Source organism: Aythya ferina, assembly GCF_964211825.1.
Source record: "Aythya ferina genome assembly, chromosome: 17".
NCBI lineage: Eukaryota > Metazoa > Chordata > Aves > Anseriformes > Anatidae > Aythya > Aythya ferina.
In genome coordinates this window covers 3607711-3629634 of record NC_140316.1, presented here as the reverse complement: position 1 = coordinate 3629634, position 21924 = coordinate 3607711, and the positions used below count along the sequence as shown (strand labels likewise).

The following is a 21924-nucleotide window of genomic DNA, read 5'->3' as shown; positions in this document are numbered from 1 at the left end:
CTCCTCTCGAACACCGGCTGCGTGCGTTGAGGCCTTGCTTCAAGGACGTGGTCAATCATCGCTCATTTGTGGGAAGTAGAGAGTAATTTCTTTCCTCTGCACTTCCATATAGCTTTCATTTATTTTGTTTGTTTGTTTTCCTCCCTTTTTCCCCTTTTCCCTTTTCACAGAATCACAGAATTTTCTAGGTTGGAAGAGACCTCAAGGTCATCGAGTCCAACCTCCAACCTAACGCTAACAGCCCTCCACTAAACCATATCCCTAAGCTCTACATCTAAGCGTCTTTTGAAGACTTCCAGGGATGGTGACTCCACCACTTCCCTGGGCAGCCTGTTCCAATGCCTCACAACCCTTTCTGTAAAGAAGTTCTTCCTAACATCTAACCTAAAACTCCCCTGGCTCAACTTAAGCCCATTCCCCCTCGTCCTGTCACCAGGCACGTGGGAGAACAGGCCAACCCCCACCTCTCTACAGCCTCCTTTAAGGTATCTGTAAAGAGCAATAAGGTCGCCCCTGAGCCTCCTCTTCTCCAGGCTGAACAAGCCCAGCTCCCTCAGCCGCTCCTCGTAGGACTTGTTCTCCAGGCCCCTCACCAGCTTCGTCGCCCTTCTCTGCACCCGCTCAAGCACCTCGATGTCCTTCTTGTAGCGAGGGGCCCAAAACTGAACACAGTACTCGAGGTGCGGCCTCACCAGAGCTGAGTACAGGGGGACGATCACCTCCCTAGCCCTGCTGGTCACGCTGTTCCTAATACAAGCCAGGATGCCGTTGGCCTTCTTGGCCACCTGAGCACACTGCTGGCTCATATTCAGCCGACTATCCACCATCACTCCCAGGTCCTTCTCTGCCTGGCAGCTCTCTAACCATTCCTCTCCCAGCCTGTAGCTCTGCTTGGGGTTATTGCGCCCCAGGTGCAGGACCCGGCACTTGGCCTTGTTAAACTTCATGCAGTTGACCTCAGCCCATCGGTGCAGCCTATCCAGATCCTCCTGCAGAGCTTTCCTACCCTCAAGCAGATCGACACACGCACCTAACTTGGTGTCATCTGCGAACTTACTGAGGGTGCACTCGATGCCCTCGTCCAGATCATCGATGAAGATATTAAAGAGGACTTTTTTTACTTCCCCTTAGTTAAATTGTTTAGTTCATGGTAGTCTTTATTTAATTATTATAATTATTTCCCTTTAATTAAATTATCCTTATCTCAACCCGTGAGTTGTTCTTTGCTTTACTTCTCCCCCTCCTCATCTAAAGGAGGGGGAGTGAGAGAGCGGTTGTGGGGTTTAGCTGCCCAGCACGGTAAAACCACCACACACAGATCATTTCCATCTCAAGCAATGATTTTCAGACCTGTTTAGAGAGAGAGTGAGTCTGGAAAACTACCAAATTTAGAGACGTTGGACCTGTTTCCCATTGGGTTTACTTCCATTTGTGCACAAAAAGTGCAGAATCTACCCAGGAAAAATAGCACAGGTTTGAACGACTGCAGAGTGCCATGGTGGAGAGAATATGGCCCCACATTTCTCTATGCAAGACAAGTAGTTCACAAAATAGGAATTTGATGTGGTTCGTGTTTTTGCTTTGCTAAGCCCAGGGGCCTTGTCATGATGGTTTGGGAGATTGATGCTTTCTTTACAGCTCTCTACCTCCAGGAATATTGTGTTTTTTTAAGAAAAAAATAAAATAAAAATGGTGAGAGAAAGGATTTAACTATGCAGCAGTTACTATTGCAGCTGTTGATCAGGGGTGTATTAAGTGTGTTAGATTTTTTTTTTTTTTTTTTTTTTTTTTTAATAATAGGTAAAGTAATGGTTGTTTTCCTCTAATCAGAAAGGTTTTTCTCTTCACTCAACCTCCAGCCTCTCAATCACGGTCTTTTTTTTTTCCTTTTTCCCCCCACCCTTTTAAGTACAATCAACAGCGACAGACCAGGTCTACATCAGCTTGATATTTATAAAGTGGTCCAATCATAGCTTCACTTCTGGGTAGGAACAAATAAATTCATCAAGCAATTGATGCTTTTGCACTGCTGTTATGATAAATGTTGCCATCCATTATACCAGTATGCTCAGCCTGCAAGGAGCAGAACTAACTGAACGCTGCTGCCTGATAGGAATGACAACAAGACAATATGTGTTGCCTCTCTTTATGTTTTGTATTCGTAAACACAGCTCTCCAATTACACTAATTTTGTTTGTTTGGATTAGGCAACAGATTAAGAAATGCTTTTAGTTAACGCTGAAGCATAACACACATTAATATTTTGGCAAACATGGCATAATTCCCTGCATTGGGATGGAGTCAGCCGTGCGGTGAGTGTAGGCTTATTTACTCTCAAGTTCCACCAGGTCCATGCCATTGGAGCGTGCTGGGGGAGCAGCCACTTGCCTGGCTTGGATCTCTTCTTACTGCAGCAAAAAAAGAGACCCAAATGCCACCTACCAAGTGCAGGACAAGGACAGTGCATGTAGTGTTCAAGAACTACCTGCTTCCCCAATTGTCTCTGGATTTCTTTGGAAAAAAATGGTACTGGTGCCAATACCAAAAGTGTTTGTTCATTGTTGTGTTCTGAGGAGGTTGCGAGTGGTATTTCTTAGGAGATTTTCTGCTGTTTCAGCTTCAGACTTGCAATAATAAGGTAGCAACTGGTTTTTATTTGATTTCTACATTGGATTCAGTCCTCTTTTTCCTTTATTCCCGTGTAGTGCTTATTGTAGTCCTTGTGTGATGTGATTACAAAATGAAAGATTCATTAGAGTGGAGGAAACCAAGCTAGCAGATAGCACACTGCAAAATGTAAAGCATATCTGACGGTATTTAAGTCATCCTTTCTTTGATCACAAGCTCTGAAGAAGGAGATGTGTTGTGTGAATTGAAGGAAATTAATTAATTCAACAGGGAGAGTTCTGTTTCCTCTTTAGAAATTAATAAAAAGCTAACATCATTTCACAATTTGGCATTGTCCTCTAAAATATCTAGAAACGAGTGCACTGTACAGCTGCAAGTAGAAGTAAGCATGCAACATCTGCCTTTTTTGGTCCAGTCTTTATGTACCAATAAATGTTATAGCTCTGATTTATTTCTGATTCTGAATTTCTCAGGTACATTTGATGCATGTTTATTGGAGTTTTAAAGTTCAACAAACATGTATTAACCCCATACAAAGGGCTGATGTAGAATTCACCTTGTGTTCAAACCATGCTTTAGATATTGAGATGCATGCAGCAACTGAAGGCAGCACAGTCCTGTCCTCAGTGTGGCACCACAAGAGCTTTATTTGTCATGTCTGTTGTCTTCCTTATCCCATTTGGTTGCTGTTCAGACACAGTGATGGTTGTTTGCTCTTTGTTTCAGTGGGAGTGGAGAGAAGCCAGTCCTCCTTTAATGCATGTTACTGGTATGAATTTTAGGGCTGTCTGCAGGTAGTGTTTGGGTCAAGAACTGGGCAGTTCTTGGCATTGTGTCAAAACCAAACTTCCCTTTGGGTCTGCCTTACTACTCCTGCAAGGAGACTGAACACAGATAAGAATCTGGTCTATGGAAACAGCTGATGTTGTTCATAAGGCCAGAAATCTGTGTGCATGAGGTGGGTGCTGGCATTGGGAGTTTCTGTAGCTGGTTCTCTGTGGGATCAGCCCACTTTTCTGATCCAGCCAGAATCAGTGGTGACTTGGAGAAAGCTCTATAGGAAAATGATCTCAAGTTTTCAGACTGGGAGTGTGATCCCCTGTGATTCACATATCGCACATTCATCAATTTATTGGGTGGACAATTTGAATTTGGTTTGTTATTCTGCAGCTTGGGTCACAGTTACTAAAGCATAAATGGAAAAACAAAAACAAAAAAAAAACAAAAACAAAAAAAAAATAACCACATTCTGCAACATCCTTATTAAACACAGAGCATGGTCTGCAAGCTGAAAGAAGGAAGACTGGACCCTGTAATCTACTCTGCAGAGAACAATTGTGCAAGGATTTATAAATGACATTTACAAATGATCAGAGGAATGCCATGCTAATAACATCCAGACAGAAAACTCACTGGAAGATAAGAAATGGGTTTCAGTCCTCATAGCAGTTCATTGTCTGCGGCAAAAGTATTTTGTCTTTTTAGCATTTCCTCCAAGTATTCATCTGCTCCCTTATCAAGAACTCAGGTTTTTATCTGGTGGATTTTTGAGTTTCCAAAGGTGCTTTTTTTTTTTTTTTTTTTTTGTGCTTGCAAGTTGAAGGCTGGTTATGGGCATCATTTACTCTGTTATCCTGCCGGCTACTTCTTTATCTGTTATAATGCACTTAATGAATGCAATTATGTCAGGATAAAGCAAGTATCTGATTTACAGCCTCTGCTAAAGAAACAATACAAGAGTCTTGGTGCTGCTCCAGGCTCAACATCTGCTTTCTGGATGGTGTAGGCACACTGCTTTCCTTAGATGGGACTCATGGAAGCAAGCAAGAGAAAGCCTTGACTGATTTTACAGATTAGAAGGACATACTTTGTGCTTTTGTGGGCTTCTGTATGAATGGAAAGTGCTGGGATTTTGTAATCAGAGCCAGTATGGAAGAGAGTTTTCTGATTCCTGGCAATCCCAGATGTTGCAATTACAAGTTTGCGGGCTCACAAACAAAACAAGAACTTCTATGCAAATTTCACATCCTCCTCACTCTCCTCTCTCTCCAAACACAATCAAGGAAGAAGCTTTGATAAGCACTGCATGTTGAAATTAAATTCAAAATTACTTTGTCTATTCTGTCTATAAGATTTATTTTCCCTAGAAGTGTCAAGTATCTTTTCAATGATTTTTTTGATTGAATTACATTCTGCTTTCTGATATTGTGGATTCCTGTATTTTCAGCTGTTTCAGGAAACAAAGAACTTATTCACATGTCATTGGCACCCTTTGCTACCACACTTCTTATTTTGTGCAATGTTCAGTCTGCTACTTATCTAACTGTTAATTAACCACAAGGTTGTCACGTGTAATACAAAGAAATGTTAGTCTGATTTTGAAGAGAAATCCTTTTTTTTTTTTTTTTTTCATGAGTTGTTTGTGGAGCCAGTGAGGGACAGCACACTGGTTCTCCAGCAAGCTGCTTTGCCGTGACCTTCTAGAGAGATGTTGCTTCCCAGACTGCTAAACTAAATGACCAAGCCCTTTTTTTCTTTCTAAGTTAACTTCTTCAGAAATACTTGAAATAGGCTTGAACACTGAAGCTGTTTAACAGGAGATGAAAACCTTGCTACAAATAGAGGCAGAAATGATGGTGGTACAGTGTACCTGCTGCGGAAGGACTCCATAAAGCTTTCTTGAATGAGGCACCAAGGAATATCATAGGAACTCTGCATTTCCAGAGAAGCTATTTTAAGTCATCCTGGAAGAAGCAAGTGGGATTTTGTACTTCATTTTCCATCTTGCATGACTTGTTGTAAAGAAGCACATCTTAAATACAGATAATTGGGTGAAGAAGGAAGAAAACAGTGTCTCCTTAAATACAAGTAATTGCTGTCACATCTAGGTACTTCTGAGACAGGTAACAAGCTTTGTTCTTAAATTGCTATGCAGCTGTGGTTTGCACTTGCCCTGGGAGTCCTGTTTTACGTTTCCTTTCCACAGCTTTCAGTAGCAACGCAAAATAGGCTGCTAAGCTGAATCTCCAGGCTTGACTGCCGTGTTCGGATGCCTCAGTTTTCAGCTGCTTGTTGCAAGACAGCATGCCCTTGGTGCAGATGCACCACAGCACGCCCTCGGTGTGCTGCCAGATGTGGCAGCCCTCCCTTTGCACTTGCGGAGCTGTAGGATGCACCAGCATGATGTGCCTTCTGCACATCACGCCTTGCGGTGTCTCCATTGAGGGGCAGCAGGTCAGGACCCCAAATGAGGAGGCCTTGTTTGAAAACCTCCATCTTCCCTGAGCCCCCTAACCCAGCATGCAGAACTGGGGGAGGTCAGTGTTCTGTAGGGCGTTTCCTTCTGCACCTTTACCTCTTAGTGAGGGACCGACTTAACTGAGGTTTTGCTACCTTGCCTTGCTTGCTTCCACCTTTGAACATAAAATCCCTATTTTACAAGGAAGAAACTATGACTTATGCAATAGAAGAGTGAAGACCAGATTTTTAGCTAAGGTAAACATTTACCTAATATTAGCAATGAATGGGGACTGATTCACCACATCCTCACCTGAGTTTTTGGGTGGATTTTTCTGTTCAATGCATAACATAGCTTTAGGCTGACTGTACAGTGAATTATGGCAGTACCTCTTACATCAGCTAAAGGGATTTATTCTTCACCCAGCACTCTGCTCTGGCCATTGTTGGCAGCGCATTTAGACAGCTTCACAGGGAGGAACCAAACAAAGGAAACAACCTTTTAAATGCAGGGAAACAAGGAGGCATACTGTGGCTAGTTGTGAGCTGTTCTGCAAGGGGAACCAGGCAGGTAAAGAAAAAGCTGTTTTGAATTTCAGACTGATTATAAATGACAAGTTATCAGGGAGCATAAAGAAGGAGCTACTGTACATTTCATAACACTGATACCCTTTGTTAGACTACAGACAAAAGTAGGCTTTGACTTGAGACTACAGGAGAATACAAGATGAGAGTCTATAAAGATGGAACATATTGATCATCCCTTTATCTTTTCAAAGCATTACTCTTTTGTCAAGGTTTCCTATTTTTGTATAACATGATGTCTCTATCTTCTAATATTTTGAGCATCTCAGTGCACTTTTTTTAAAAAAAAGGGAAATGGTTGATTTATATTCTCCATAATGACATTTTTTTCTAAATATTTCTGAATAATGAAATACATGAGCAAACCAAAAAGTCATTTCCCAAACAAATTGATAAAAATGGGTCAGTTCCTGGCCTGGCAAGAAAGCACGCAGCTTCATGTCCCTCAGTAAAGATGTATTGATTTATATGAACTGAGTGAACTGAGCATCTTTCTCACTAAGCCCCACATCAGAGTGGGTTATTTTGGAGTGTGCTGGTTCCTATTAAATTTTAAAAGGGAAAACTTTAGTAGGAAAATTGGAGGTATAAAAATAATTGATTTGTTGTTGTTGAACAAGTGGAAACACTTTTGAAAATAAATATCCAGACTCCAAATTAATTGTTTAGACTTTTCAACTGAAATGAAAAGAAATTGAAAGTTTTTTTAGCATCAGAATTGGGTGAGCTCCATATCCAGCTGTCATTCAGAACTATAAAACCAGGAGTGGAAAGATGTGAAAATTTTGAAACAAGGTACTTTAACCCTTGTAAAGTTTATTTAAAAAGAAAAAGAAAAAGAGGAAAAAAAAAAAAAAAGAGGAAAAAAAATACAAATGCAGTAGGTGCTTTTGGCCCAGTTTGGGGTGTCTAAATTACATTTCTCAATGAATGAAATCAGCTCCTAGGTTAGCCAGCCTCTTGCCCCCATGTGTCTTTAGCACAGACTGCTCTTGAGTCATTGCTCTCTTCTAACAACATATGAGCACACCACTGGTGAACTTCCAGGAAATAAGGGTTGACTAATACTTTCTAATAAAATATAGTGGTATAATACTATAAAATGCAGACAACCATCATTCTAAGTGCAAACCTTAAGAAAAACTTTGTTTTCAGTGAGGAAATGATTGAATCTGCCCCAAATCAGGTAAGCAATCCACAGCTGCTATTAATCAAAGAAGAATTAAGTTTCCCTTGACTTTCTTGACTTCAAACATAAAACAAGAATAATCTGAAATATGAAGGGAATTCTGCAATCTAACATTCAAATACATCACACTCCATACGTTCACCAAATTGCTTTTCAGGATGCTGTACATCTCCAGCACACCAAGAACCTTTTTGCAGAGGCAAGTAGCCCAGCTAGAGTACAGCTCTGGTAGCTGGTGGGGATTGAACAGAGAAAAACAAAAACAAAACAGAATCACAGAATCACAGAATTTCTAGGTTGGAAGAGACCTCAAGATCATCGAGTCCAACCTCTGACCTAACGCTAGCAGTCCCCACTAAACCATTTCCCTAAGCTCTACATCTAAACGTCTTTTGAAGACTTCCAGGGATGGTGACTCCACCACTTCCCTGGGCAGCCTGTTCCAATGCCTCACAACCCTTTCAGTGAAGAAGTTCTTCCTAACATCTAACCTAAAACTCCCCTGGCTCAACTTAAGCGCATTCCCACCCCCGTCCTGTCTCCAGGCACGTGGGAGAACAGACCAACCCCCACCTCGCTACAGCCTCCCTTGAGGTACCTATAGAGAGCGATAAGGTCGCCCCTGAGCCTCCTCTTCTCCAGGCTGAACAAGCCCAGCTCCCTCAGCCGCTCCTCGTAGGACTTGTTCTCCAGGCCCCTCACCAGCTTCGTCGCCCTTCTCTGCACCCGCTCAAGCACCTCGATGTCCTTCTTGTAGCGAGGGGCCCAAAACTGAACACAGTACTCGAGGTGCGGCCTCACCAGAGCTGAGTACAGGGGGACGATCACCTCCCTAGCCCCCTGCTGGTCACACTGTTCCTGATACAAGCCAGGATGCCGTTGGCCTTCTTGGCCACCTGAGCACACTGCTGGCTCATATTCAGCCGACTATCCACCATCACTCCCAGGTCCTACTCTGCCTGGCAGCTCTCCAACCATTCCTCTCCCAGCCTGTAGTTCTGCTTGGGGTTATTGCACCCCAGGTGCAGGACCCGGCACTTGGCCTTGTTGAACTTCATGCAGTTGACCTCAGCCCATCGGTGTAGCCTATCCAGATCCTCCTGCAGAGCCTTCCTACCCTCAAGCAGATCGACACACGCACCTAACTTGGTGTCATCTGCAAACTTACTGAGGGTGCACTCGATGCCCTCGTCCAGATCATCGATGAAGATATTAAAGAGGACTGGCCCCAGCACCAAGCCCTGGGGGACGCCACTAGTGACTGGCCTCCAACTGGACTTGGCTCCATTCACCACGACTCTTTGGGCCCGGCTATCCAGCCAGTTTCTAACCCAACAAAGCGTGTGCCAGTCCAAGCCAAGAGCGGCCAGTTTCTTGAGGAGAATGCTGTGGGAGACGGTGTCAAAAGCCTTGCTGAAGTCAAGGTAGACCACATCCACAGCCTTTCCCTCATCCACCCAGCGCGTTACTTTGTCATAGAAGGAGACCAGGTTCGTCAAGCAGGACCTGCCTTTCATAAACCCATGCTGACTGGGCCTGATCGCCTGCTTGCCCTGCAAGTGCTGCGTGATGACTCTCAGGAGGATCTGCTCCATGAGCTTCCCTGGCACTGAGGTCAAACTGACAGGCCTGTAGTTAAAACGAAACAAAAAAAACCTGCCAAGCACACAAATATTAAATGAGTCCTTGTTCTTTACAAGTCTGGCTTCCCCAAATGCAAATGAAAAGTTATTGGAATTGAAACTATTCAGAGTGTCACAGGTGTGACCACAGGGCACGTTCATCTGAAGACTAAGGAGATTTATTGGAACTGCAACATGTTAGTTTTGGAGTCCTGAACACACACACACACACACACACCACTTCCCACCCCCACACCATTTCTTCCTTTCTGATTGTTAATCTTTTCTTTCAGGTTGGTTCAGAAAGTTTATATTTCCCATCTAATCGTGTAAGGTGCTTCATAAAAGTAAGAATAAATAGTGCCACAGTCTTTTTTTGACTGGAAAAAAAAAATATCACAGCTTTTAAAGGAACCTAATAACTATTTCTTTTTTCTTTTCAACAAGGAAGAGTTGGGGCTTTGCATTTTCACAACAGTTCTTATTTCTAAGAACAACAGGAAACTTAAAGAACCCCAGGGTTGCCTGAAGTAATGCAATATGGTTTTGTTCTATTTTTGACTTTGGAAAATGGGAATTTGCCCTCAAATCTAGTAAATCTGAGATCAGTGTTTTGTAATGTTTGCATTGGTTCTTTGGTTCTTGCAGCCAGTTTTACTGTTGGTTGCCTGAATTCCAGCGCTGCTTTAGAATGCCAACTGCTGCTGTCTTTGTTTTTTTGATGGTCCATTCTAGATGGTGGTAGAGTTACTGTAGTGGTTTTTCTGTTTATGCCAATTCTATTCCCAACCTGTGCTATCAGAAGAGCACAGCAGGACAAAAATTCTTATTTTGTCTTGCCTCCAGCATGATCTTCCTTTCAACTTTTCTTTACAGCTGTGTGAAAAGGAAATAGATTCCTTTGGCTGTCTTGCTTGAAAGGCTGGAGCACCTTGACATATTGGTACGATGATATGGGAAGTTCATGGTGTTCGGAGATCATCTTTCTCCCACGGGTGTTAGCAGAGGAATGCTTATGCTGTGTCCTGAGCTGTTGGAAACTGCCATACCTCCATTTACAACTGTAGGATCAGGCCATGGTGTGAAAACCAATGCAAGAGACATTTTAAAAAGACATGAACATTGGGATTTATTTGTGAATATCAATATTAATATTAAATTAAGTAAAAATGAAAAACGGAAGAAATTAGTGTGAAAGAGCAATAGAACTGCAAGAAATAAACAAAACATTAGTTTTTAATTGTGTTGTGCATTTTCTAATTCCCTTTTCTAATCCAGTATAAGCAGCTGGCTTGTGACAATATAATCCCAAAAGAATATGCAATTTTCTTCTCACAAACCAAATTGCATCCATCGTGGCAGTGTTAGTGCCTTGTTGGCTATCAGATATAGACTTTAACTCCTGAAAACAAATGGATCTTTCTTTCCTCTTCTCTGCACCATGGAAAGCCCAAATTCCCATTAAGGTAAGAATTTTTTATTCTGCTGAATTGTCTATTACAGGATTTACTGTGATTTAGACTTGATAAAAAGACATTCAGATACTTCTGTTGCCATTTTAAGACAGTATCAGATTTTCTGCAGTGTACCCCAGCTAGGGCAGAGAGAGATATCAAAGGACAAAAAGTAGATAAAAGTTACTCTTGCTGGTTGTAACTCACTGCACATTGAGGCTGACTTATGCTACAGCAATGGGACTTGAACACTTTCTTTGGTAAGGAGGCTTCCCAACGTAGAACCCTGCCTTTGGGTGTCATTCAATAGCACTACTAGTTGTCAGGCTGGGATTTAATGCTGATATGGTGTTGTACCTCAGGCTTTGTTTCAATGGAGCACTGCCCCCCATGGGTTAGGATACATTGGTAGAAGCAAATGGTATATTAACAGCAGGCTGTCTTTTCTTCTGACCCAAAGGTGATGTTGTAAGAGTTGCAAAGCAGTAACGACTTATAGGTGGAGCTAAGGCTCTTTACAATCTATTTGTCTGTCTATCTAGTGGTTTATTTTTGTGAGTGCTGGAGTCACCCAAGACCTCCTCTCTCAAACAAGCTGCCTGTGATAGTGTGTACATGAGATGATTTCTTCTTGTAAAAATCACAAAGGAAATATGTAGGGAGACAAAACAAAACACACAAAACCTTGTTTCCAAGTCTTTGCAGTAATAAGAGACTCTCTGCTTGCAAAGCTGTGAAGCTTTTGTGGACCACATTTGTAGAACTTGACTTTCATCTTCAACAGCCAGGGGCCATGTATGCATCAATGGATGCTGCTCAGTCTGTTGGCCAGAGGACTGGGCACTTCCTAATTGGCAACTGGCGACACAACAGCCCGGTTGTGCCCACAGGAATAAGAGTCTGTTACTGCTCCAAGTTAGGTACTTTTAGACTGCCGTAATCCCTGGAAGTCCATGGTTCAGTTACTCGTATCAGTTCTGAAAACCCTGAGGTGAACGCGCTCTGCACAGGTGCTCGTCAGCCGCATGTAAAAAATGATATTTTTAGTTGTCCTCTCTGCTGCAAGTCCAGGAACTGTGTGAGTCAGGAACAAGGTGATGGAAGGCATTGCTCAGAACTGTTTTGCATGCCACAGAAACATCACTTTATTTGAGATGAATTTGGGATTTGTTTTCCTTCATATTGTCCTCGTAGTTGCCTGCAGCATGCTTTGGAAAGCTAGGTGGGTGTAAAAGAGCATAGGCTCACTGATTCTTCTACTGGTTTTCACCGAAATGAAGGTTTTACCTGAGGAAAGTCAGACTCAGTACTGCTTGTTCAGTTTTCATATTTAAATTTACACTGATGCAGTGCACAGTTAGCAGCAATTACACGAATTTACATTTTCAAGGCAGAGGGTTTTCTCAGTGCTAAATCTGGTCTTTATATCCAGCTCTTTCAAGTGCATTAGTATTGCAGTGTTACATGGCAGTATTCACTTACCTAATTTTAGAGTGGGCTATTTTAAGAGTAATCTGATGTATTCATTTATGTCATACAGAGCGAATGTTATAAAGATGCACTATTCTTATCGCTGCTGCCCATTATTATTTATCTTGTCTATGCGTTGTCCCAGTTGAGGTCAGGGTGCTGTGCTAGATAAACTCCATTCGAGCATTGAGAACAAAACCAATTGGGCTGGTGCCACAGGGGAAGGAGGGGATTCTTAGATACAGACTGAAGACTTAATCGATAGAATGAATTTGATAGTAATCAGTAGTTGTGCCTGTGACTAGTTAAAGCTGTTCTGTGAATGTTATTTCTGAATCCTACTACCAGATTAATTTACAAATTTGCACTTTGTTTTCTAATCTCAGTTCCAAACCCTGTTGGTGCTTGAAATGATACCTTTGCAGTAGGTATGCCCATTCAGAGGGTTTTCTAAATATTATTTCCTTGACCCAAACCTGCAGAACAGGCAATTAGCTTTGTTTACCTCCAATTAGCCATGTAACAGTGATAATTATGTTTGTATTGGGTTCTGGACCTTTAAAAAGATACATTATTTGAGGGTCTGATTTCATAGGGTAGTGAATGTTATCACCCCTGGAAATACTTTATTCTTCCCTTGCCATTTTGTCACACTTTTGGCTCTCCTGGGGAAGCAATCGATGCCAAACCCTCTGTGGCCTTTCTTTGCTCTAAGAAGTTCCCAATCCATGTGTTGACCACAGAAGTTCTTCAGACCTAGGAGGAAAACAACCTCAGTTATTTTAGCTACAGACACTTCTGTCTAATTTGAGGGTTTTACTCTCTTGCTTTAGTTCTTTGTTTTCTGTCCAATCTGACCTAGGTTCTATTGGTAAATTCATTAGATCCCTCTACATCAATCTGTTCACTTCTACTTTCTTCTCCTAATCCAATTCATGCTATGGTTTCTTCTTCCCTGTGTTCAAGAAGGTGCAGTATTTCCTGTGACAGATTATTACTGTTTCAAGAGAATTCCCCTCACCTTTTGTCAAAAGTTGAATAACCTTTGTCTGTCACCTGAGTTATCCTTTAGTATGTACTCTGGCAGGGTACCCTACTAATTGTATTGAACAGAGCATTCTAACAAGCAGTAATGCTTGCTCAGTGCTATGGTGTCCCTGTTAAGCAGCAGCTGAACGCCCTATATTTTAGGCTGATGTAGGTCAATGCTAAGCTCCGTAAAGGCATGTCCTCCCAGGGGGTTTGTGCCTGAGGGATGGAAGGGAATAACCAGCACTAACCAAAGCTTTGCTCAGCACTGGGCAGCCTACACACTGCTTGCTAATCTTTGGTTTATGTAAATCAAAAGCAGCTCAATGGACAGAAAGGGATTTAATGTCATTAAATTTTTTGAATCATACCCTACGTATCCAATTACATGATAGTAATAAATAGCATAAAGGAAACTACAGACTTGATCCTTTCCGTTTCGTGTTTCCTTTATACAGGTGGAATGTGATCTGTTCTTCATGGCTGGTGTTAATGTCTGTATTTGGGAATATCAAACCACAGACACGAAGTATCTCCCTACATTTAGTATAAAAAGCAGCAAGTGTTCTGTGTCTACAGTTATATATCACAATGCAGTGACTAAAGATCCGTGCAGTCTGAAATGCTTGTGAGCTTGGCCAGAGGCTTTGAGGCTGCAGCTTCACTGTAGAGAAACTACAAGTTCCTACAATTACTGTAGGGTTTTGGTGAGAAATACATTTCCCTGAAAATAAGTAAATATATAAATAAATTAAGCTCTTCAACTTCATAGCTCAGAGCAAGATTAATTAAGAGGAAAAAATGCTTGATATATCTGCTCTTCATAGGATTAATGAATAATAGAGGATTTTTTCCCAGCATCTACAGCTAAAGGTTCTGAGTATCTGTGCACGTCATGCCTACGTGTCTCTGTCTAATTCCAGCTCCCCTGGCCGCATTGCCCTTTTGATGCCTGTAACAAATCTGTTGGTTTTTCATGTTCTCCCGGGTTTGGACTTTTATTTGTTTTTAAACTGTGTATGGGCTCTGAATGAATTGAGATAAAGATTAATAAAAACAAAGTCTGCCACTTCCTTTATGGCAAGCTGTCCCTAATTTTCAGATGGAGAAACTGAAAACTAGAGAAGTTGTGTGGTCTGGAACACGAAACAGCTTAATAATTATTTAAGCATTTTCAAAGGCCAAAAGAGTCTTAAATGTTCTTTTTATACTGATGGATCATTTCAAATGTGTTTAAAAACAAAACAACAACAAAAAACCTCATCAGTGTGTTAAATGAGACTTTGTCCTTTAATGGAATATTTGGAAATTTAATTCAAGTAGATGAGTTCGGTTTTTATCATCGTACATCTGTCTGCTAAGGCTTCTCACTAGCGTTTTTTTTCAGGATGGAATGTTACCATAAATCAGCTTTTATCTTTTTTTTTTTTTTAGAGTGATGTTTTTTAAAAATAAATTGAAGACTTTAATGCTAGAAGTGGTTTGGTTTCTATTTAAATATTCTGAAAGTCTCTTATAAAGGCAGATACAAACTGCACTAAATGTTCCTTATTACTCACACATGCACTGTCCCTGTGAAAAGCATCATACATCAGAGGTAGCAGTGATTCTTCAGATATGCCTGGTGACAAGCCACTGTAAAGCTAGTCTTTCCTAAAAATGTCAATGTCAACTTTATTTGCCAAAACATGTTTTCTTCTTTCAAGCTGCCAGTTGTTGTTTCAAAATAAATGGAATCTAAAAATCTCATTATTTTTATTGTTTAAAGCCAGCACTGGGTGCAGCTCTGGGGGTCAGGAGGTAACAATACTAATTTACCCTTGTGCTTCTGCACTTAGAATATTTAATCTCTTATGACTTTGACATGATGACTGGCTGTGTTTCTTAATTTTGTTGTGAAGATTTTGCTGGAGGGCCATGCATCTCTTAATAATGTGCATGAAGTCACAGACAAATAAGTAAATTAATATTGTATGAGGCTCTTTTCCTACAAGTGGATCAGCCTGGCAAATACTTGCAGAAGTCCACAAGCCTGTATACTTCATTGCAGAAGTGGGACTGTGATGATGATGGCCAAAGATGAACTTAAAAAATCTTTCTAACTCTTCTAAGCCACTGATAATGCACAGCTTTTTTGATGAGCTCTCAGCTGGATTGGACAGGGAGCAATGTTGTTCCAGCTATGGCTGCTCCTCTCCGGGGTCTGCAGGCTATTTTAATGCCAATGGAGAACATACAATAGTGCAAACAAGAGAGATGTTACCTGAGAAAGCCTTTCTTTTTGATGGTACTTTTAGTAAATAGACTCCTATTTAAAAGGATGGCTATATTAAAAAACACACCTTTATATATAAACTTGATCTGGGCACTATTTTCTCCTAAGATAATATTTGATGGAATACTGATAGCAAAGCTGACTGCAAATTCTGTTACCATACGGTTGACTGAGTAAGAGTAGGATGGAAATGAGACAAATGGATTCCAAGGGGGAACCACAGATGGAAGTCCATATCTGTCAACTGACACACAGACCCAGAGATTGATCTGTTTCTGGGATTAGGAGCCCCGTTGATGCATCATTGTTATAAAACAATACTGTCAAAGAACAGTGTCTGCTTCAAAGGCTGTACAAAGTATGAGGCTAGAGATGGTGACTGCAGCAGAAGAGGGAACAAAAGGAACCATTGGAGAATATTGGCCACCAAGAAAAGCAGAAGTCTCGGTATGCAAACAGTGCACCCTTTAGGAAGGATTTTGTAACTTTTCTGGCAAAAGGAATAAGTAAAGATGGATTTCAAGGAGTATAACGAGGTAATTACCGTATCTGTAATAACTGGATATTTAATTACGTTTATACATCTATTACACATTTATATGCTTTACTAGAGCTCTCATAAATATAGAAGCTGTCCTTGAAAACTTCTCAGACTCATTTCTAGCACGTAAGTCTTTCTCTGTCTCTGTTTTATCACGTCTGAAATTTCTTACAGGAAGTGATGATGGTTACCAAAACCATTGCTCTGCAACCTGCCATTCCCAGGCAGCAGCTGTCGAGCAGGTCCCCACCACTGTCCCTTTCTGAGGCATACACACACTGAGCCTTTCTGCCATTTGGTGGTGAAAGGGTCCTATGGCAATTTTTTCTGTTGTGTGGAGTAAATCTAACACCATGCAAGTAATCCTTTATTATGGTGAATGGTGATAATCCCACTTTAGCAAACAAGCACCTATTCTGAAATTACTGTAGGAGATAACAGAAAGTGGATGCAGTTGGACGGCACAAAAGTAGGAACTGAACTCATTGTTATTAAAATCAGTGAGAACTGTAATGTTTACAAATTAGAGCTTTGTGAAATGCAAGCATGTGGGTTGAATATTTTATTCTAGACAGTTATTTCTATTCTGTTTTTACAATGGCAGGTTAATTTTTTTTTTTTTAGTGCATGTTTAGATAATTGTTGGGTTTTATCTGCATGTTATTTACTACAGTGTGGTCATCAGCACAATATCACAAACATGAAAGCAGCAGATCTGCCTGCAATTGTGCTGGGTATAAATGCTCTCTGCAGAGTCAACCTGCAGTTTTAGTACTACAGCAGGAATATATGGGTATTGCATTTTCTTATCAGAGCGACAGGCACTAGATCACAGCGTAGTCTGCACGTTTGAAGAACTGCTTCATGTACAAGTGGGAATTGCTGCAGTTTTAGAAGGAAGCATCCAAAAATTCCATTTCAGGAATCTCTGTGTAACCGTAATTTGTTAAGTGAAATAGTGATGAGGCTAATACTGCCAAGATATACATATACACATATAATTTCTGAAATAAATGGTCAAATTTTAAGGCATCTCATTGGATTTCAAACCATCTTCAAGATTAATTAATATCCAGCACTTCCAGGCTAATCCTGTGAATACTTAGTCCTTGCATTGTGCATAATCCTTTGAGTGGGTCTGCTGGTTATGAATGAAAAGTTTTTGCATGCAGTAATTGGGACCCCAGTAATAAAAGCTTGTGGCATCAAGTCTGTAATTATTGTAGTTTAAAGGTCATTTTTACTAAAGTAAACACATTCATCTTGTTTGAAACCATAGCACCAGCACGTTGTGTTGTCATTCTGTTCTAAGTAAAGTAGACATTGATTATATTCAGGGCTGTTCAGTCATCATACACCTTTATTTTCTGAGCCAACACTAAATGTTCCCAGTGTAGTATCACCACACAGAAATCCCTTAAGGCTTTTAGGCTTACAGCCTTTTTAATGCAGTGAGATGGATACCAGGTTGGGGATTCCTTTCTTTGCCTTAACCTGGATGCAGCACTTTTATGCTAGCAATAATAAGCATTTGGTCAAACGTGAACATGCTTCAAAGCCTCTGCATCAATATGGACGGAGTGGTAGCCTGCAGTCTTAGGGACCTGGCAGTGTCTTGTAGCAAGAGGAATTGTTTGGCTTTTGGCCTTCTCATGCCGCTATAGCAGCTTGTTATCTTCTCCAGTGCTGCAACAGAAAAGGTAATAGTCCAGTTGGAAACATGTCAAATGTAAGACAGTTGAGGCTGCCTTATTTATTTCTCTCCAAACTTGCTAGCTAATTGTTCACAAAAAAATAATGAAATCCTTGTTCAAATCTTATTTCAGAATCTGTTGTAACTATGATAAGAAGGAGGCTGCACAAATAAGAGATTGCAATTATTCAATGTGTCGCAATACCCTTTCACAACAGGATGAGGGTTTCAGTTCTTGTTGATATATTCAATGTTGTTTTCTTCTAGATAAATACTACTAAAAACATAAAATACATAAAATATTAGTCTATAGTAAAACTCTAGATGGTTGGTTAGTAAATTCAGTTGGGATTTCATTAGGAAAATGGTAGGTGATGCATGAATAACTGCAGCTAGAATCTGCAGTTACAGATCATCACTGACAATATTTTGCCTGTTTGTTTGTTTTTTTTTTTGTTTTGTTTTGTTTTAATTTTAGAGCTAGCATTCAAGTATTTTAAGCTTCAAAGTATCCCTTCTACATATTACTCATTCTTGCAAAAGTTTCATGTCATGCAGTAGAATTATCACAAAGGAACTTCTCTTTAGATATGTTAAATTAGTCTTGCTGTGTCCTTTTGGAGAAGTGATTGGGAATGATTTAATTATTGTAAACTTATATATATATTGTTTTCAACATAAACTTTTTAAATTTCAAAAACTTCTAAGCAACTATTCAATCACTTTCTCTTCTTCTTGTTTTCCCCCAAGAGTAAGATCTTACTTATTTTATTTCATCAGCAAGCTGTTTCCTTTATCACATTCAGGAGATTCTAAAACTGAAATTCAATGGAAAACACCTCATCAAAGAACTGAAATTATATAACTTGATTATCTGAGTATGTACCCACCATACCTCGAACTGTACAACAGAAGAGGCATGGTAATTCCAGGGTTCTGCTATATGTATGGTACTTTGTGGGACAATCTGACATGGTGGTCTTTTATAACTTTTTCTGCCCACTTTTGGGGGGGAAATTGAACTTGGAAAATGTCTAGATGATGATGATTATCTTGGCCATATCCAGCTGCTGCACAGTCTACAGTTTTTACTAGCTGGTAAAATAAAATTTAATAATCTAGTTCCCCTGGTTGAGGTTTAGGTTTTCCCTAGCTTTAAATGAACTAGGGGTCAGACAGACCTGGAGTCTGTTACCATGACTAGTTCTCTGATGGGCTCTACAGATAAGACTATGATGGCAAGACGGATGCTTTACTAAAGATCATTTTCAAAATCTTTTAGTTCATTGCTGCTTGAAGTGAAATTTACTGTCTCTGACCACAGTAGCTAAGTACAGCAGGATTTTAAATGCAGAAGCAACTGAAGTTTTCCTTTGTATCAACATCTTCACACCAAGTTGACATGTTCTGCAGTAACCAAGAATCAACAGATGCACTTTTTTTTTTTTTAATATGCTGTTGTTATAATTTATTATTAGTCTTAGCTACTTGACAGTTCAATAGCAGCTCAAGAGTGTCCCAAGGCAATAAACCATCTTCATTACAGGAGGTGCCTCTGACAGACAGCTATTTTAGAATGTGGATTGGGTTTGTGGTTTTTTTTGCATTTGGTTGGTTGGTTTTTAGAATTTTTCCCTCTGGCTACCAAACATCATCTTCATCTTTGGCCATCTGTCCCTCATCCAGGTGCTCATTCTGTCTGAGAACAGTGATAGCAGAGAGACAGCAATGAGTGTGATCGGCTAGAGACTGTCATTGGAGTACACAGTATCTTGATGTTTCTTTCTAGCAGCTTCCTATTCATCTTGGTTGATATGAGTGAAAACATGAGCCCTATGGAGACGAATAGGAGTAAAAATCAATGAGAGAGAGTAATAGCCTACTGGAGAGAGAGCTGGATTTGCAATTTGGAATGGGATCCCGGCTTTGCCTCTGGCTTGTTCCATTGATTTGGGGCAAAGTTACCACTGCCTTTCCATGTTCCCCATTTGTAAGATAGGTCAGCACTCAGAGCTGATTGGTATGTCTTTAACAAGAGCATTTTCATTGAAATCCAAATGTTGCATATATTGATTTTGATCTAGTTTTCTTCTGGCAATACAAGCCTTTCTGAGTGAGGAGAAATTGGAACCTGATCCTTTTGGGCAGGAAACAGTGGTTTCAGCTGAAATATTTTTCTGTGAAAATATTTCAAAGCTTTTTGGGTTTGTTCCAATGCAAAAATAAAATATGTTTTCTGACCTTGAAAGTTTTCCAGAAACACTTCTACTGTCCTTCAGTCAGTTCTAATAGTATGTCATTTGTAAATTGTTTTGAGATCTTTGAGTGAACAGTGATCTATAAGAATTATTATTTGAATGGTGTGAGGTAAGGTTGCAGTCACATAAGTGTATTCTGATAGTCTTCTCTGCATGCTGTAGAGTCAGTTTAAGCTGACCATTTAAGAACATCTGCTTAGTAAAAGGGAGTAATTGTCATACCTAAGTCACATCGTGAATAAAATCATGTCTTTGAAAGAGCCCATTTAAAACTCGTAGTGTTGTGAAAGCAAACATCAAAACTGGTAAAGTCTCAGTGGTAGCAGACGGTGGTTTTCAGCTCTTGTGTCTGAATCTGGACTGGACAGCTTGTGAACTTGGAGTTTGTAATGGAAACAGTAATGTAACAGATTCTTAACCATATCAAGACCAGCAGGTGTTGCTATAATATATTAAATGCAGTGGAGACATCTAATAATCTGCACTTGAATGTTAGTTCAACAAGTTTTCTTAAATCAAAAAGGTATTTTTATAGGAAAACATAATGCTGTGAAAGCCTTTCCATAAGAATACTAAAGTAATTGAAACACTGGAAAATTGCAGGTTCAGGGCTGCTTCTGCTGAGCTGACTGAGAGTTTTAGTACTGCTTCAGTGAGAGAGCAGCTGACCCTGCATTTAGGTATTGAGACTTCAGTGTGTTTAAGAGTAAAATACTGTTGAAAGTAACCAGTCCTGTAGAGTTTTCTGTAGAGATATACTTCTTTGTGAGAAATAATGCTGCAGAAACCTGTGGCATCTTTTGCCACAGATTAGATTATGATGAAGTTCTAGTCTAAGCTTGTTCTGCTGCTGTTGATCTTCACAGTGCACAGGGTTCCTGAGTGACCCTAAAACACTAAGGGGAGAATTTCTCCAAGGCAGAAACATGATAGGTCTCATGTCTTTTCAGACTGCACCCTCAGTGCCTTGCAGAGGCTGTACAACTGGATGGTCAGAAGCAGGGCATTGGTGGAGAGTCTGCACTGCTGGAAATCCTGAGCAGGCCTTTCCAGGATACAGTAAATTCAGTGAGGCTCCTAACTTTTGCTGGGTTTTGAGCATGGCAGCTCCTGAAATCAAGAAGGAAGGATGAAAGGGAGGAAAAAAAAAAAAAAAAAAAAAAAAAAAAACAACACTCCCCCTCCCCTTCTTCCCCTCCCCCCCCCCCAGCAAAAACAAACAGCCAGGATTACATTATGATATGCAACCCTCTTAGAGGGATGTTATACAGGGAGGAACACTCTGTGGGAATGAATGTAGAAACTGCCAGCTTGAAAGGGCTCAGCTGCCTTGTGTCTACGGGTGGCTAGCTTATTGATCTTGGTAGATCTTCAACAGCTTCTGGCTGCGTAACAGGAAGGGCCTGAGCTGCTTGTCTCCACTTGTAGATGCTTGGCAAGAACTTCTCCTGCATGTGGAAGAGGTCCCAGCCATCTCACTCCCAGGCAGGAGCACCAGCCAGCGTTGCTGCTCATGGTGCATGAGCAGCTCTCCCAGTAGCTGGGGGCATGTGAACTTGTCTCAGTTCATTTCGAGCAGTGAGGTGGGGGCATCGTGTCACCGCAGGGTTTGCAGCAGAGCCAAGGAGGGTCTCTTTACCCCATCCTTTTCCAGGAGCTGCCCGTAGTGGGGCTTGGCTGCCCTTTGGGTGGGCAAAGAAGAGAAAATGGCCACGGGTGACTTCCTTGGGCGAAAAGCCCGCAGCAGGCCCTTCACCCTCGCTGGGGGGGGGAAGCGGGTCGGGGGTGGAGGGGGGGCGAGCCGGGGGAGTTGCAGCCCCGGCACGGCGGCTCCGCCGTGTGCATATAGATGAGCTGCCCGGAGCACGTCACTGCGCACCGGCGCTCTGCGTTTGGGGCGGCGGAGAGCGAGGGCGGGCGAGCGGGAGCCGCTGCCGCCGCCT

The 21924-nt window shown here is 41.1% G+C and overlaps 1 protein-coding gene across 4 annotated transcripts in view; it reads left to right on the top strand.

Annotated features, from left to right (window-relative positions):
- Nucleotides 1-21924, top strand: part of GALNT9 (polypeptide N-acetylgalactosaminyltransferase 9) — a 432488-nt gene that overhangs the window by 265795 nt on the left and 144769 nt on the right. The window lies entirely within an intron of this gene.